Below are 19,023 nucleotides of genomic sequence, written 5' to 3' on the forward strand. Positions count from 1 at the left end.
GGACGTCCGTTTGGGGTCGTGCGCTGGAGTTGGCCTAACACAGGTAGATCCATGGATCTCAAGGTTTTCTCTTCAGACACCGGACAGTGGAGGGAGACACGCATCCGACCTCCGCAATCAATGATGCATCTTGTAGAAAATAGCCTCGAATCTAGGGAATTCTTGCTCATGTAGGCTTGATGCCTTGATGCCCCAGATCTCCTGCGCTGAATGACCCGTTTGAAAATAGGCGGCCACATAAGTTGGAGATAGGCAAGACTGACCGCGACCTAAGCAGAGCGTAGCTTCCCCGTCCCTTTCCCGCCCGCCATGTGCTACTCTAGCGCCGGCGTCCACCATCCCGCCGCTAGTCGCTCCAGCTACAGCGACCATTCTCCTGCCTCTTGCCTCTCCGGCAACGGCGGTCACCTTTTTCCAATGCACTAGTAGGGTGCGGCCATCCAATCTGTTGCACCATGGCTACTAGTCCGCTCTCCATCACCTCCTTGTTCTGTGGGGAGCAGCCAGTTGTCTATGGGCTCGACCTCTCGTTGACGTCCAAGGGCTCTGCTGCGGCAGAGGCGCCCGTGGGAGCATCAGCGGAGGGCCCTCTGGCGGCGTCTTTTCAGCGCATCTTGCCATGGCAGGAAGCACCAGCCTCTAAGCGGGCCCTATGGAAGCGTCACAGGGAGGCTGGGCAGCCTGAGGTGGCCCCATGCTGTGTCTCGCCGAGTCGCATAGAGCTTACGTCGGAGATGCAGGATTGGTGCTTCAAGTGTCTGGGGAAAGGTCACTTCTTGAAGGATTGCACAAACAAGGTGGTTTGCCTTTGCTACGGGTTGCCCGGTCATGTTGCCAGCCAGTGCAAGCGACTGCGTAGCCCTTCTCCCATGGAGGAGCTCCGGCAGGATGCCGCGACAAAGGTGGCTAGGTGGTCGGAGGGTCCGGGGAGAGGTGACGGCCCGAGCTCATCCAGGATGGGCGATCTTGTGCCTGTTTGGCCATCTCCCTAGCCGTCATCGGGGGCGGCCTCGCCGGCGGCTTGGCCACGTCTGGCAGCCCCACGCCTGATGGTTGAGGAGAATCTGGAGATGGCACTGACAGAGCTGTGTGTGGTTCGGAGATCCAGGTGATGGTGAACCTTGAGGAGAGGCTGCAACACATCATGGTCATGTATGTGGGCGGTGACCGGTCAGAGCTCTCGCCGGAGTTGGTGTTGCTTGCGCTGCGGGAAAAGATGGGCATCACATCAGACAGAGTTTCAGTGCACAGGTTCCGTCCGGAGGATTTTCTAGTGGCCTTTGCTGGGAAGGAGGATCGCATCAGAGTGGGGCTGCGGACAGTGATTGAGTTCGAGGGGAACCGATTGGTGTTCCGGCAATGGATCAGGCAGAATCAGGCGGTGTTCGTGGCGCTTCGGTCCAGGGTCTGCTTGGAGCTAGAAGGCATCCGTCCTCATGCTTGGGATCTGGAGGTGGTGGAGAGCTTGTTGGGCGGGTCATGCTTCATTGAATCGGTGGCGCCAGAGACCTCATCATGGTTGGACTTGGCGTCTTTCAAGCTTCTCGCATGGACGGCTGACCCTGAGATGATTCATACCCGTATGTGGCTGGTGGTTCCGGAACCGGAGGAGCAGAGGGAGGTGTTCCAGCCCAAGACATTGCATTACAAGGTGCTGATTTATCTCGACTCGGTCACCACCTTTCCGGATGGGGAGGAGCCGTGGTTTCTGGGTGGAGGCTCGTCGAAGAGCGGCCAGAGTGGCTTGCCGGAGTCAGACATGGACATGGGCGACAGAGCTAGCACTCGTCACTGCGTCTGGCAGGTTGGGGTCCGTGACGTTTGATACGTCCATTTTGCATCATGTTTACCTACTGTTATTTATATTGTTTTTATGCATAATAATGCTTTTTGGAGTAATTCTAATGCCTTTTATCTCATAATATGCAAGGTTCACACAAAGAGGGAGAATTTCGGCAGTTGGAAATCTGAACCTGAAAAAGCTACGGCAGGCCACCTATTCTGCATAACTCCAAAGGAGCTGAAACTTCACGAGGAATTTTTATGGAATAAATAAGAAATAATGGAGCAATAAACTACCGGAGGAGGGCACCTGGTGAGCACAAGACACCAGGGCGCGTCAGGGCCCCCAGGCGCGCCCTGGTGGGTTGTGCTCAGCCCATCCCACCTCTAGTGCCCCTCTTCTAGTATTTAAGTCATTTCAACCTAGAAAAAATAAAGGAGAGGACTTTTAGGACAAAGCGCCACCGTCTCGAGGCGGAACTTGGGCAGGAGCACTTTTGCCCTCCGGCGAAGCAATTCCGCCGGGGGAACTTCCCTCTCGGAGGGGGCAATCATCGTAATCATCATCACCAACAACTCTCCCATCTTGGGGAGGGAAATATCCCACTACTGCAGGATGCTGCAAATGCGACACTACGACCAGAGACCCTTTCACAAAACTGTGTGTGATGCATTAATCGCAGATGGTTGTGTAAAAGAACCATAAAAAAAGGTGCAAAACATTTGCGATGGTGGAGCCATCAAACACAGTTCAGATTTTAGTTACGTGTGTGATGCAGGGCACACGGTTAGTCCATTCAAACTATTTGCGATGAGGCAAAACAACAAAAACGGGCAGCCATATCAATGTGTGTGCGATATACGACATATAGTATGCTCCGATGAACTGTTTGCTATTAGGGAGTGCAACAGAAACAGTTAGCTAGATCAAGGTGTGTGATATACGGCATACAGTTCACTCAGACGAACTGTTTTCGATTATGGAACACAACAGAAATGGTTCAACTTAACAAGATGTGTGTGATATGTGTCACACAGTTCACATGGATGAACTCTTTGTGATGAGCCAAAAGAACAAAATTGAGACATGTAAACAAGATGTGTTTGATACGTGGCAAACAGCCAACTTGGATGAACTGTTTGTAATGAGAAATTACAACACAGACGGTTAATACAGTAAGTTCGTGTGTGATTCTGTGTGTATAAAAATCTTTGAAAACTGCAAACTAGTTGCTTGCGTTTGCTAGGAGTATCACACACGATGCGTCTGCGAGTACTCATGTGCGATGATTAGTAAGTTACACATACTTTTCCTTATGTTAACATGTGTGTGAATTTGCAATATGGATAGTTAATATGCAAAGGCCTTCTGGACATCGGGCACACACTTAAACTCAAAGAACTGTGTATGATACTAATACTTTCCATGAAAATTTAATAACTTGGCTAATAGCATTTGAGTAACATATATATAGTGGTTAACTATTTGACAACAGGAGGATCTTCGTGACACGGTTTTGACAACCATATGGTCCATATCTAGATACTTAACATAGTAAAAACTATCACATTTTAAGAGGCTAACAGCCAACAACCATATGGTCCATATCTACATACTTAACATAGTAACAACTAGCACATTTTAAGAGGCTGAGGGCCAACAACCACAACTATCCACTGGAAGCAGCTTGATCACGGTGACTCGACATCTCATCAATGAAAAGGAAGAGCCCTCCTGTGCCTTGGTAGAGCATGAGTAGAACAGTGTCTCCAATTTTCCAATATGGATGCATTGCCACGACAAGCGAGAACTTGTTAATTTGAATGGTTCCATTTCTGAGGGAAATGCAGTACCTTGCAATCACTTTGGCGGTATTAGCAGGCACAAGTGTAATTCGACCACGTCGGGAAATTGAACTAGGAACTGCTACAATGGGCAATTTCTGTTGTAATGTAGAATAAAACCATTTGTAACATATCATTGAAGACATATATAGTTTATGAGCATCAACATTAAAATAAGACTTTTTACCAATGTTTTGTGCACATAATTGGTCTTGTTCAATGTGTGCACCATAGGTATAATTAATCCCATCCAAAATCCAACATTCATACATTGTGCTATCTCTGTCAGATTATCAACAAAGTTTATGACATGCTTCAAGTCCTTCCAGTGAAGTTTGGTACGCTTCAAGTCCTTCAAGTCCTTCAACGTTCACTATGCATCCAACATATCCTACTTAAAAGATGGAAAGGTATTATTTATTCCAAACATGGCAGAATAATATATAGTGCGCATAATTTGGTAAATAGAATGTGTTACTGCCTAGGAACGGAGTTAGAAAATTAAATCACAATTGGTTGCTTAAATAGTGATCAATTAGTCAGAACAAATACCCCAATTTTTCTAAGTAACATGACAACATGGAGAAAGTTGAAAGGACACTAACCTCGACCAGACTTTGATCGGTTGATGATGTTGGGGAAGTAAACATCCATGTTAATTAGACTAGGCTGTTGTGCACGCACTAGAATTTTATTGCCAGCTTTAGTTCATAGCACTTAGACATTTTTCTCCGAAGGTCCGCATTAAAATAAGAGTGACCATATTTATCAAGTTCTACGCTAACTGCCATTGTAAGTCCATGTTGTGTTGTCAATATGACATCCTGGGAGTCATCAACAAAGTAAAGCCCAAGATTTCCTTCTACTCATGTTCTTGCAAATCAAGGGATGTACTGCTTGAAATGAAAATTAAGATCGTAAATTAGATATATTGAAATAACAGAGCAAGATGCAAATATGGGAGTAACTGATAGAACAGAACAATATATAGATGAAAGCAAAGTACAAAAATATATAATTAAAAAAAGATAATGTAACAAAGATTTGATGCAAATATATAGATAATGTAGCAACAGACGGTATATGTTCACAAATTTAGGCCATGTTGACCGTGGTAGGTTGAGATTGAACATAGCGAGCACTCCCTGAAGTCATCTGAAATGGTGAGATAGAACTTCGTTTCTGACTGGTCGTGACCACACTTGCGATTTGTGCTTGCACTGTGTACACATGAATGAACACCCACGAATCATAAAAATGGTTCCACGGTGATTTCCGCTGGTTGATTAACAGCGACAGACGGACTGCGATAAGAGATGAGTGAATGTTTTGCTAAGTTGATTACCTTCTCCATGAGAAAAATTCCTAGCCCAATCTCGCAGGAAATCCCACTCGACCAGAGTCTAAAATGTCGGTGCAGATAGGTGGCGGAAAGTGGTAGGGGCGAAATCCCGTGCTGTTTGGAGCGCGACCTCTGCCCTCCGACAATAGCACCGTCGAGCTTAGGGTGGCCGCCATGACAGAATTTGATGAGGTGCAGAGTTGCAGAGGAGTCCGCGGCGAGTGGGTGGGATGAAGGGGGCGATGGTTTTCTTTTTTCCTTTTGCATGTGTGAGTGAACACACACGATTCGCAGAGGCGATGGAGATGAATCATGTGCGATAGTAAATCACTGAGATTCAATGGGAATCGAAATTTCCTTTGTCCTTTGTCCATGAGTTTTTTTCTACGATGAACATAAACCCTGTTAATCACAGTGTTCAAATTTGGCACTTTTCTGGGTTCATTTACAATATTTAGGGGATATGTGCATTTTCTAGGCATTAATGCACATAATTCAAATTCAAACAATCGGTGCTTGAAAGGTGGATGAGAACGGTCTGGAAAACCATGGTCATGCTATTTAGTAAATTCTCATGCCTTTTACAAGGAATGGGCAGATATTTCAAGGAAATGTGTTTACTAGGTACTATACAAAAATGAAATACATGCTTGGAAAACATGAACCCTGGTGTGGTGCCATGGTATGGCCTCACCATGCCCTGGTAAAAAATTGAGAATGTTTGTCTTATGTCGTCATGCACGCCACTCAAAAATCGAACCATCACCGAGGAAAATTCATGGTTTCAAGGGGAATTAGCAAGATTGAAGGGACCGGGAATCCAAATTTCCTTCCTAGCTTGTCATTCAGTTTTTTCTACAATCAACATGCCCCCTTGAATGCAATGTGCTCAAATTTGGCATCTTTCTGGGCTCATTTACCATATTAGGGGATTATGTGCATTTTCTCGGCATTAATCCACATAATTCAAATTCAAACAATCGGTGCATGAAAAGGTACGTGCACACGAATGGTCTGGAAAAACCATACTCGTGGTATTTAGTAAATTCTCAAGCCTTATACAGGGAATGGACAGAGATTTCAAGGGAATGCATGGCAATAGTCAACCAAAACGCGTCATTTACTAGGTTAACAACTAAAGAAGAATGAAATATGTGCTTGAAAAACATGATGCCTGGCATGGTGCCATCATGGTATGGCCTCACCGTGCCCTGGTTAAAAGCTGAGAAGGTTCGATTAATGTAGTCATGCATGCCTTTCATAAATCGAACCATCACCGAGGAAGTTCCATGCTTTCGAGAGGGAAATCATCAAGATTGAAGGGGAATCCAAATTTCCGCCCTAGCTTGTCATTCAGTTTTTTCTACAATCAATATACCCCCTCAAATGCAACGTGCTCAAATTTGGCATCTTTCCGGGCTCATTTACCATATTAGGGGATTATGTGCATTTTCTAGGCATTAATCCACATAATTCAAATTCAAACAATCGGTGCATGAAAAGCTGCACACGAACGGTTTGGAAAACCATACTCATGGTATTTAGTAAATTCTCAAGCCTTTTATAGGGAATGGGTAGAGATTTCAAGGGAATGCGTGGCAATATATAGTCAACCAAAACACGTCATTTACTGGGTTAGCAACTATAGAAAAATGAAATACGTGCTTGAAAAACATGACGCCTGGCATGCTGCCATCATGGTATGGCCTCACCGTGCCCTGGTTAAAAGTTGAGAAGGTTTGATTAATGTCGTCATGCACGCCCTTAATAAATCGGACCATCACCGAGGAAGTTCCATGCTTTCAAGAGGGAAATCACCAAGATTGAAGGGGAATCCAAATTTCCGTCCTAGTTTGTCATTCAGTTTTTTCCAACGATCAACATACTACCTTAGCTGCAACGTGTTCAAATTTGACATTTTTCCGGGCTCATTTACCATATTTAGAGTTTTATTTGCATTTTCTAGGCATTAATGCACATAATTCAAATTCGAACAATCGGTGCATGAAAAGGTGCACAAGAAAGGCCTGGAAAATCATGCTCATGCTATTTAGTACATTCTCATGCCTTTTACAAGGAATGGGCAGATATTTCAAGGAAATGTGTGGCAATAGTCAACCATAAACGCGTCGTTACTGGGTTAACAACTATACAAAAATGAAATACATGCTTGGAAAACATGACGCCTGGCGTGGTGCCATGGTATGGCCACACTAAGCCCTGGTAAAAATTTGAGAATGTTTTCCTTATGTCGTCATGCATGCCTTTCATAAATCGAACCATCACCAAGGAAGTTTCATGGTTTTGAGGGGGAAATCACCAAGATTGAAGGGGGGTTCAAATTTCCTTTGTCCTTTGTCCATGAGTTTTTTTCTACGATGACATACACCCTGCAAAGCACCATGTCCAAATTTGACACTTTTCCGGGTTCATTTACCATATTTATGGGATTATGTCCATTTTCTAGGCATTAATGCACATAATTAGAGTTCAAACAATTGGTGCATGAAAGCGTGCACAAGAATGGCCTGGAAAATGATGCTCGTGCCATTTAGTAAATTCTCGTGCCTTTTACAAGGAATGGATAGATATTTTATGAAATGTGTGGCAATAGTCAACCACAAACGTTTGTTTATTGGGTTTTCAACAATAGAAAAAATGAAATAAATGCTAGAAAAACATGATGCTTGGCATGGTTCCATGGTATGACCTCACCATGCCCTGGTAAAAATTTGAGAAGGTTTGGCTTATGTCGTCATGCGCACCCTACATAAATCGAACCATCATCGTGGAAGCTCCATGCTTTCGAGAGGGAAATCACCAAGATTGAAGGGGAATCCAAATTTTCTTTGTTCTTTGCCCTGGAGTTTTTTTCTAGGAAGAACATACACCGTGCAAATCACCATGTTCAAATTTGGCATTTTCCGGGCTCATTTACCATATTTAGGGGATTATGTGCATTTTCTAGGCATTTGGCGCATGTAAATCCAATCCAGCTATAGCTGCACGGATGTGATGTGAGGGACGTGGATTGCTATTCGATCGCGGCGCATCCTACAGTGCACACGCGTGATCCGCGTGGCTAGGGTTCCGGCCAATCATAATGCAACACATAATAGCCTCAGCGCACATTGTTTTTGGAAGTGACAGAGATGAACCGTGTGCGATAATGAACGAGCAAAATTGTAAGGGAAGCAAAATTTCCTTTGTCGTTTTTCATTGAGCTCTTAAAAACCACCGCATAGTACGGCTGCCCGGCCCCTCTATCCGAGAGCTCTCTCCAAGCGTCGTTCATGGCACCGCGGTGCACAGTAATTGGTAAGGAAGCGATGGCATCCCGCTGCACCACGTTTCTCCCCACCTGCGACCGCACACATCGTAAGGAAGTGATGGCATCTCGCCGCGCCGAGTCCATCGCCACCGGCGGCCACACAGTTACGTGGGCGGACTTTGAGGCTGCCATGGCAGAATGGATGGTGGATCTAGATGCGGCCAAAGCTGCACATGAGGATCGGAAAAGGCAGAAAGCAGTCAAGAAAAGAGAGTCCTGTCGTCGCAAGAAAGAAGAGGTCGCACGCCGTGGTGACGATAGCTTGGCGGAGATCTGATGTCGCTTGAAGCTACGTCGGTATTTCCCCAAAGAGGAAGGGATGATGTAGCACATCGGCGGTAGGTATTTCCCTCAGATATGAAACCAAGGTTATCGAACTATAGGAGAACCAAGCAACACAACGTAAACAGCCCCTGCAAACAAAGAACAACACCTCACAACGCAACGTGTTAAAGGGGTTGTCAATCCCTTTCAGGGTACGGTGCCTCAAGATAGGCAAATTACGTGAGGTAAATTTGTAGTAGATTGATACATCAAACACCAAATAAAATAAATAAGAATAAATTGCAGGAATGTATTTTTGTATTTTTGGTTTAATAGATCTGAAAATAAATGCAAGGAAAAAGTAGATCGCAAGGCAAATATATGAGAAAGAAGACCCAGGGGCCGTAGGTTTCACTAGTGGCTTCTCTCGAGAAAGATAGCAAACGGTGGGTAAATAAATTACTGTTGGGAAATTGATAGAACTTCAAATAATTATGATGATATCCAGGCAATGATCATTACATGGCCATCACGTCCAAGATTAGTAGACCGACTCCTGCTTGCATCTACTACTATTACTCCACACATCGACCACTATCCAACATGCATCTAGTGTATTAAGTTTATGGAAAATGGAGTAATGCAATAAGAACGATGACATGATGTAGACAAGATCCGTTTATCTATTGCGTAGATATATATCCCATCTTTTTATCCTTAGTAGCAACGATACATACGTGTAAGTTCCCTTTCTGTCACTGGGATCAAGCACCGTAAGATCGAACCCACTACCGAGCACCTCTTCCCATTGCAAGATAAATAGATCAAGTTGGCCAAACAAAACCCAAATATCCGAGAAGAAATACGAGGCTATAAGAGATCATGCATATAAGCGATCAAAGAAACTCAAATAACTTCCATGGATATAAAAACATATAACTGATCATAAACTCGAAGTTCATCGGGTCCCAACAAACACATCACAAAAAGAGTTACATCATATGGATCTCCAAGAGACCATTGTATTGAGAATTCAGCGAGAGAGAGAAAGCCATCTAGCTACTAACTACGGACCCAAAGGTCTACAAAGAACTACTCGCGCATCATTGGAGAGGCACCAATGGAAGTGGTGAACCCCTCCGTGATGGTGTCTAGATTGGATCTGATGGTTCTGGACTCTGCGGCGGCTGGATGAATATTCCGTCGACTCCCCTAGGGTTTCTGGAATATTAGGGTATTTACAGAGCAAAGAGGCGGTCCGGGGGGCACCCGTGGTGGGCACAACCCACCAGGGCGCGCCTGGGCCTCCAGGCGCACCCTGGTGGGTTGTCCCCTCCTCGGGACTTCCCCCAGGTGCAACCAGGGCCCAACTTCTTCCTTTTGGTCCATAAAAAATAATCGTAAAGTTTCGTGGCATTTGGACTCCGTCTGATATTGATTTCCTGCGATGTAAAAAACATGCAGAAAACAACAACTGACACTTGGCACTATGTCAATAGGTTAGTACCAAAAAAATGATATAAAATGACTATAAAGTGATTATAAAACACCCAACATTGATAATAAAATAGCATGGAATAATAAAAAATTATAGATACGTCCGAGACGTATCTGCATCCCCAAGCTTAACTCCTGCTCATCCTCAAGTAGGTAAGTGATAAAAACATAATTTTTGATGTGGAGTGCTGTTTATCATGTCATATCGTATTCTTTTCTTTATAGCATGGACATTTGGACTTTTATGTGATTCAAAGCAATAGTCTAGTTTTGACATAATAATTTAGTTACTCAAGCATATCAACAAGCAACCATGTGTTTCAAAATATCAATGCTAAGACAAGTTATCCCTAGCCCATCATGCTCAAACATTGATCCATTCATGAAACACACTCGAATATTAGCTATACCCAATACTTAAGTACGATCACATTGCCTCCTAGTTGGTGCTTTTATAAGTGAGGATGGAGACTCAATTTCAAAAATAAAAATTACATAAAGTAAAAGAAAGGCCCTTCGCAGAGGGAAGAAGGGATTTGTAGAGGTGCCAGAGCTCAAAGCGAAAAATTAGAGATAAAAACATTTGGGGCGGTGTATCCATCCCACCAACGAAAATGAGTCAGATTTCCCAACACTTTCCATGCTAGATATATCATAGGCAGTTCCCAAACAGAAAATAAAGTTTATTTCTTTTTCCACCATACTTTCACTTTCCATGGCTAGCTGTATCCACGGTTGCCCTCCATACCAACACTTTCCAAAAAAATTATTATTTGACAACATAAAGTAAATTCATTTTTGCATTTCGGGACTGGGCATCCCTAAAACCTTTTCCTTACTCTCGTGCAATGACAAGTGAATAAACACTCATCGTGAGAATAACACATCCAGCATGGAAAATATTAGCCACCCGTTACCGTTCCGCGAGCGAAACAAACACACAAATGAGAAGTTTATTTTGAAAATTAGAGATGGCACATGCAAATTTGCTTAGAACGGCAAAAGAATACTGCATATAGGTAGATATAGTGGAATCATGTGGCAAAACTGGTTTATAGGATTTTGGATGCACAAGTAGAGGTCATACTTGGTGCAAAATGAAGGCTAGGAAAAAGATTGAGAAGCGACCAACCAAGAAACGAATAATCTCATAAGCAAGCATTAAGCATAATTAACACCAAACAATGCACCACAAGTAGGATATAATTTTCATTGCATGATTATTGACTTTTGTGCATGCATAGGGAATCACAAACCTTAACACCAATATTCTTACTAGAGCACAATTACTCATCAACATAACTCACATATCACATCATCATATCTCAAAACTATTACTAAGAATCAAGTTTATTTTGTCCAATGATCTTCATGACATATATTTTTTATTTATTTATCCTTCTTGGATATCTATCACTTTGGGACGAATTTTCATGTGTTGCTTTTCATAAGCTCAAACAAATTTAAGTGAAGATCATGAGCATAACATATTTTCTTTCTCTCAAAATAATTTATGTGAAGCAAGAGAGAATTTCTTCAAAATTTTACTAACTCTCAAATAAATCTAAGTGAAGCAAGAGAGAATTTCTTCAAAAATACTAAGCACACCGTGCTCAAAAAGATATAAGTGAAGCACTAGAGCAAGTCCATTGCTCATAAAAAATTTAAGTGAAGCATATAGAGCAATTCTAACAAGTCATGACATAATTTTTGCTCTCTCAAATAGGTGTGTCCAGCAAGTATTGATTACTTAAAACACAAAATAAAACAAGAAAATAAACATATCATACAAGACGCTGCAAACAAAACACATATCATGTGATGAATAAAAATATAGCCTCGAGTAAAATACCGATGGTCGTTAGAAGAAAGAGGGGATGCCACTCGAGGGCATCCCCAAGATTAGTTGGTTTCTCATTCTTGGATAATAGCTTGGGATGCCGGGGCATCCCCAAGCATAGGCTCTTCTATCCTTCTTTCATCCATCGTAAGATAACCCAAAACTTGAAAACTTCAATCACACAAAACTAAACAAAACCCTTGTGAGATCCATTAGTAAAAGAAAGCAAACCACTACTATAAGTGTTGTGTCAAACCAATTCTTATTTTGCTTTTTTATTATATCTACTGTATTCCAACTTTTCTATGGCAAAAACTCATCAAAGAAAACGATAGAGCGATCAGAATAAGCACACAACACAATGAAAACAAAATCTGTCAAAACAGAACACTCTGTAGTAATCTGGAACTTTTGAATACTTCTGGAACTCCAAAAATTCTACCAAATTAGGATGACCAACATAATTTGTATATTAATCTACTAAAGAATTAAGGCAAAAGATATTTTCTTTGATATATGAAAATTATTTTCGTGAGCGCAAAGTTTCTGTCTTTTTTAGCAAGATCAAACAACTATCACCCCAGAAGATCCTAAAGGCTTTACTTGGCACAAACACTAATTAAAACACAAAAAACACAATCATACCAGTAGCATAGTTGTGTTAACACACAAGAATAGAAAGCAAAAAGCAAAAATAAATTTTATTCATTGGGTTGCCTCCAACAAGCGCTATAGTTTTATGCCCTTAGCTAGGCATAAAGTAAAGATCTAAGTTTTTTAATCTTTGGAGATAGATCCATAAGATGCCCTCATGATTGATTCATATGGTGGCTTAATTCTTGTTCTAGTAAAGTGTTCCATACACTTCCTCAAAGAAAATTGGAACTTAATATTGCTTTCTTTAATATCAATCACTGCACCGATAGTGCGTAAAAATGGTCTACCAAGAATAATTGGACAAGATAGATTGCAATCAATATCAAGAACAATAAAATCTATGGGCACATAGTTTCTATTTGAAAGAATAAGAAATCATTAATTCTTCCCATAGGCTTTTTAATATTAGAATCCGCCAAGTGCAAATTCAAAGAGCATTCTTCAAGATTGGTAAGGCCAAGCACATCACATAAAGATTTCGGAATTGTAGAAACACTAGCACCCAAGTCACACAAAGCAAAACACTCATAATTTTTAATCTTCACTTTGATAGTAGGTTCCCATTCATCATGCAATTTTCTAGGAATTGAAACTTCTAATTCCAATTTTTCTTCCAAAGCTTTCATCATAGCATCAACAATATGTTTAGTAAAAGCTTTATTTTGTTCATAGGCTTGGGGTGAATTTATCATGGATTGCAACAAAGAAATACAATCAATCAAAGAGCAACTATCATAATTAAAGTCTTTGTAATCCAAAAGAGTGGGCACATCACTAGCTAAAGTTTTGACCTCTTCAAACTTACTTTTATCAATTTTCTCAACAAGATTTTTACCCTCCGAAATATCAAGACGCCTTCTACCTAAAGTTGACTCTTTTCCAGTCCATTTTTCATCAATCTTCATTTTATTGAACAAGGAATCAGTAGAAGAAACACCAATCATTTTAAGGTCTTCATCACTTTTGCGAAAGAAATCACTAGAAAACGCTTTTTTCTAAAAATTCTCTTTTAGCTCTAAGCATAGTGGTTCTTTTCTTACTTTCATCCATAGAAACATAAAGAGATTTAATTGATTCATCTACCTTAGGCACAAAAAATTTCATCTTGAGATTTTCCATATCATGAGCAATTCTATCAACACTTGTAGACAAATCATCAATCTTATGCAACTTTTCTTCTATGGAAGTGTTGAAAACCGTTTGTGTGTTGATAAATTCTTTAATATTATTCTAAAAATCGGAGGTATTCCTATTATTATTGTAAGATTGATTTCCATAGGAATTACCATAATTATTAGAGGAATTACTAGGAAAAGGCCTAAGATTAAAATTACCTCTATAAACATTGTTGTTGAAATTATTGCGAGAAATAAAATTCACATCTATGGCATCACTATTTTTCTCAATAAAAGTAGACAAAGGCATATCATTAAAATCAATAGGAGCACTTTTACTAGCAACCAATTTCATAAGAGCATCAACTTTTTCACTCAAAGAAGAAATTTCTTCAACCGAATTAACCTTTTTACTAGTAGGAGCCCTTTCGATATGCCATTGTGAATAATTTTCCATAATATTATCAAGCAATTTGGTGGCTTCACCCAAGGTAATTTCCATAAAAGTACCACCTGCGGCGGAATCTAAAAGATTACAAGAAACAAAATTCAACCCTGCATAAATTTTTTGTATGATCATCCAAAGATTTAACCCATGAGTTGGGCAATTCCTTAGCATCATTTTCATCCTTTCCCAAGATTGTGCAACATGCTCATATTCAAGTTTCTTGAAATTCATGATCTGGGTTCTAAGGGAAATAATTTTTGTGGGAGGAAAATACTTAGTGATAAAAGAATCTTTGCACTTATTCCAAGAATCGATACTATTGCGAGGCAAAGAAGAGAACCAATTTTTTGCAGAATCACGCAAAGAAAACGAAAATAATTTCATCTGACCACATCATTGTCCACATCTTTTTTCTTTTGCATATCGCATAATTCCACGAAGGTATTAAGATGGGATGCGACATCCTCATTAGGAGTACCGGAAAATTGGTCTTTCATAACAAGATTCAGCAAAGCAATATTAATATCACAAGTCTCCGCACTAGTGGTAGGAGGAGCAAGCAGAGTGGCAATAAAATCATTGTTGTTGGTATTTAAGAAGTCACATAGTTTGGTGTTCTCTTGAGTCATGATGACCACACACAAGATTGCACTAAAAAACAGATCCGGCAAGAAAACGACGAACCAAAAAAGAGAGGCGAATAAATTGGCAAATTTTTGTGAAGTGGGGAAGAGGAAAACGAGAGGCAAATGGCGAATAATGTAAATTGCAAGGCGATGAGATTTGTGATTAGGAACCTAGTTACGTTGAAGATCCTCCTCGGCAACGGTGCCAGAAATTCCTTTTGATGTCGCTTGAAGCTATGTCGGTATTTCCCCAAAGAGGAAGGAATGATGCAGCACATCGGCGGTAGGTATATCCCTCAAATATGAAACCAAGGTTATCGAACCAGTAGGAGAACCAAGCAACAGAATGTAAATAGCCCCTGCACACAAAGAACAACACCTCGCAACCCGACGTGTTAAAGGGGTTGTCAATCCCTTTCGGGGTACGGCGCCTCAAGATAGGCAAAGGACGTGAGGTAAATTTGTAGTAGATTGATAGATCGAACACCAAATAAAATAAATAATAATAACAGCAAGGTATTTTTGTATTTTTGGTTTAATAGATCTGAAAATAAACGCAAGGAAAAAGTAGATCGCAAGGCAAATATATGAGAAAGAAGACACGGGGCCGTAGTTTTCAGTAGTGGCTTCTGTCAAGAAAGATAGCAAATGGTGGGTAAACAAATTACTGTTGGGCAATTGTTAGAACTTCAAATAATTTTGACGATATCCAGGCAATGATCATTACATAGGCATCACGTCCAAGATTAGCAGACTAACTCCTGCCTGCATCTACTACTATTACTCCACACATCGACCGCTATCCAGCATGCATCTAGTGTATTAAGTTTATGGAAAAATGGAGTAATGCAATAATAACGATGACATGATGTAGACAAGATCTGTTTATATATTGCATAGATATAAATCCCATCTTTTTATCCTTAGTAGCAATGATACATACGTGTCGGTTCACTTTCTGTCATTGGGATCAAGCACCGTAAGATTGAACCCACTACCGGGCACCTCTTCCCATTGCAAGATAAATAGATCAAGTTGGGCAAAAAAACCCCAAATATAGGAGAAGAAATACGAGGCTATAAGAGATCATTCATATAGGAGATCAAAGAAACTCAAATAACTTTCATGGATATAAAAACATATAACTGATCATAAACTCAAAGTTCATCGGATCCCAACAAACACACCGCAAAAAGAGTTACATCATATGGATCTCCAAGAGACTATTGTATTGAGAATTCAGCGAGAGAGAGAAAGCCATATAGCTACTAACTACAGACCCGAAGGTCTACAAAGAACTACTCACGCATCATCGGAGAGGCACCAATGGAAGTGGTGAACCCCTCCGTGATGGTGTCTAGATTGCATCTGATGGTTCTGGACTCTGCGGCGGCTAGATGAATACTTCGTCGACTCCCCTAGGGTTTCTGGAATATTAGGGTATTTGTAGAGCAAAGAGGCGGTCCGGGGGCACCCGAGGTGGGCACAATCCTCCAGGGCGCACCTGGGCCTCCTGGCACGCCCTGGTGGGTTATCCCCTCCTCAGGACTCCCCCAGGTGCAACCAGGGCCCAACTTCTTCCTTTTGCTCCATAAAAAATCATCGTAAATTTCATGGCATTTGGACTTCGTCTGATATTGATTTCCTGTGATGTCAAAAACATGCAGAAAACAACAACTGGCACTTGGCACTATGTCAATAGGTTAGTACCAAAAAATCATATAAAATGACTATAAAATAATTATAAAACATCCAAGATTGATAATAAAACAACATGGAATAATCAAAAATTATAGATACGTTGGAGATGTATCAAAATCGAAGCATGTTGGGTTGCCGCCTACAAGGCCAAGAAGGAGAACATGGGCATCTGGCCAGCATGCCCTGATGGCAGCATGTGAGAAGTAGTTTAAGTTTGTAGTTTTAGAGCAAATTACTAGTAGTACTATAAGTTTGTAGTATTAACGTACAATGTTGGTAAGAGCATCCTTTGAGGGCTTTGAGCGTTGATTAGCATGTGTGCCCGTGTGCGTTTTTTTGTGTTAATCATTAAAAGATCACAAAACACACGGTTTCTATGCCGTACCCGTGTGCGTTTTATGCGTTAATGATCCACAAGTCAGTTACCTATGCGATGGTTCCTAATAAATCAACTACACGTGTACATTTATTTGGAGACGAGATCTGCCAATTTTCTGTTTTCTCGCACACGAGTATTTTACGCGCTTCATCTAAGTTGTGTGTTTCCCCGCCCAAGTTTCAAGTTTCGCAGCGAAATTTTCATTAGGCGCGTGATTTCAAAATTTATTCCTCCAACCACATCCCCACCTATCAAATTTCCTCAGTATCTCATACCCCACCTCCCCCCGGTGCCTCCCCTACCGGCAGCTAAAACCGCCACCATCGCAACCACAACTTGAACCACATCTACGTTATGCTCGGATCCAGTCAGGTAACCCACCGATCTCTATCATGGCCCGCCCTGATTGCTTAAATGCCGCCTGTGAAACATCCTCATGCCTCCAAATCCCCACCGCCCTACCTCCAGAGCATCGCCGCGCAAGACAAACCACATATCATGTGGAGGTCAAGGAGCTAAAGGCGGTCCATGGCACGATGGCCGTTGTGCCTGTTGACCCGGAGGAACGCCTCACCTCCGTCGCGGCCGACATGGTGCAGGCTCTGGCCTAGAAGAAGTGCCCCGACGACTACCACCCAGGACTTAACAGGTATGATCTGACCAGCTAAATTTTACCAATACCACTTGGAATGGCTATGTTTTGTACATTTGATGTATTAAGCATGTTCGTGCCTTGTATATTTCAGTACTGCACACTGTGTGATGTTCAAGTATTAACTGTCCAGTTCAATTTCACCAATACTAGCAACAAACTTACAATACATGACTCAGGATATCACTAGAGATGCTGCCCATTTGCTATTTTTGGTGGATGCTAACCCTGTTGTACTTAACATGCCTATCCATGTACTTATGCAGGGTCATAACAGCCGATGTTGTTGTTTGCCGTCGAGGTTAGCTGCATCCCATGTCTTACAGTATTTCACATCATTTGTGCAATTGCAGTCTAATTTCTACCATTTACTCGTTGCCTATAGGTACACATGTCAGGGGCACTGATCCATGCTTCGACCCGGGGGAAGAGCTCGCCTCCGCCACCGCTGACTTTGGGCGTGCTCTGGCCAAGATGAAGTGCCCCAGCAACTACCTCTCAGGACTTACCAAGTATGAACTCACCAATTCAATCTTACCAATACCGGTTGCAATTAATGGCTATGTTTTGTACGGTCGATGTGTTAAGCATCTTGTAGTAAACATGACCAACACGTTTTAGCTATTTTCCCTACCTTTTTATAGACAACTGGGCCATTATTGGCTCTGGCAGCACCTGTCTTGTGATGTTTAGCTCTGCCAATTGCATTTTTATTAGTACCGGTTTCAATGTCCATTAAGCCTGTTGCAATTAACAGTTGAATCCATTTTTAAATAGTTGTATTTCAATGGCTACAAACTTACAAAACATGACTTAGGATGATGTTAAGCTTGTTGCAATTAACAGTTGTATCCATTTTTTAATCTGTCCCTTTGCTACCATGCTACTCTCTGCAATGAAGATATACTAAAGATGCTGCCCATTTGCTATTTTTGGTGGATGCTAACCCTGTTGTACTTAACATGCCTATCCATGTACTTACGCAGGTCCATAACGGGTGATGCTGTTGTTTGCCGTCGAGGTTAGCTGCATCCCATGTCTTACAGTATTTTACATCATTTGTGCAATTGCTATTTGGCTTCTAACATTGACTTGCTTCTTGTAGGTACACATGTCGGGGGCACTGATCCATGCTTTGACTCGGAGGAAGAGCTCGCCTCCGCCACCGCTGACTTTGGGTGGGCTCTGGACAAGATGAAGTGCTCCAGCAACTACCTCTCAGGACTTAGCAAGTATGAACTGACCAGTTCAATCTTACCAATACTGGTTGCAATTAATGGCTATGTTTGGTACGGTCGATGTCTTAAGCATCTTGTAGTAAACATTCCTAACACGTTTTAGCTATTTCCCTACCTTTTTATAGACAACTGGGCCATTATCTGCTCTGGCAGCACCTGCCTTGTGATGTTTAACTCTGCCAATTGCATTTTTATCAGTACCGGTTTCAATGGCCATTAAGCCTGTTGCAATTAATAGTTGTATCCATTTTTAAACAACTGTATTCGAATGGCTAAAAACTTACAAAACATGAATTAGGATGTTGT

The sequence above is a fragment of the Triticum dicoccoides genome, chromosome 4B, assembly GCF_002162155.2.
Source record: "Triticum dicoccoides isolate Atlit2015 ecotype Zavitan chromosome 4B, WEW_v2.0, whole genome shotgun sequence".
NCBI lineage: Eukaryota > Viridiplantae > Streptophyta > Magnoliopsida > Poales > Poaceae > Triticum > Triticum dicoccoides.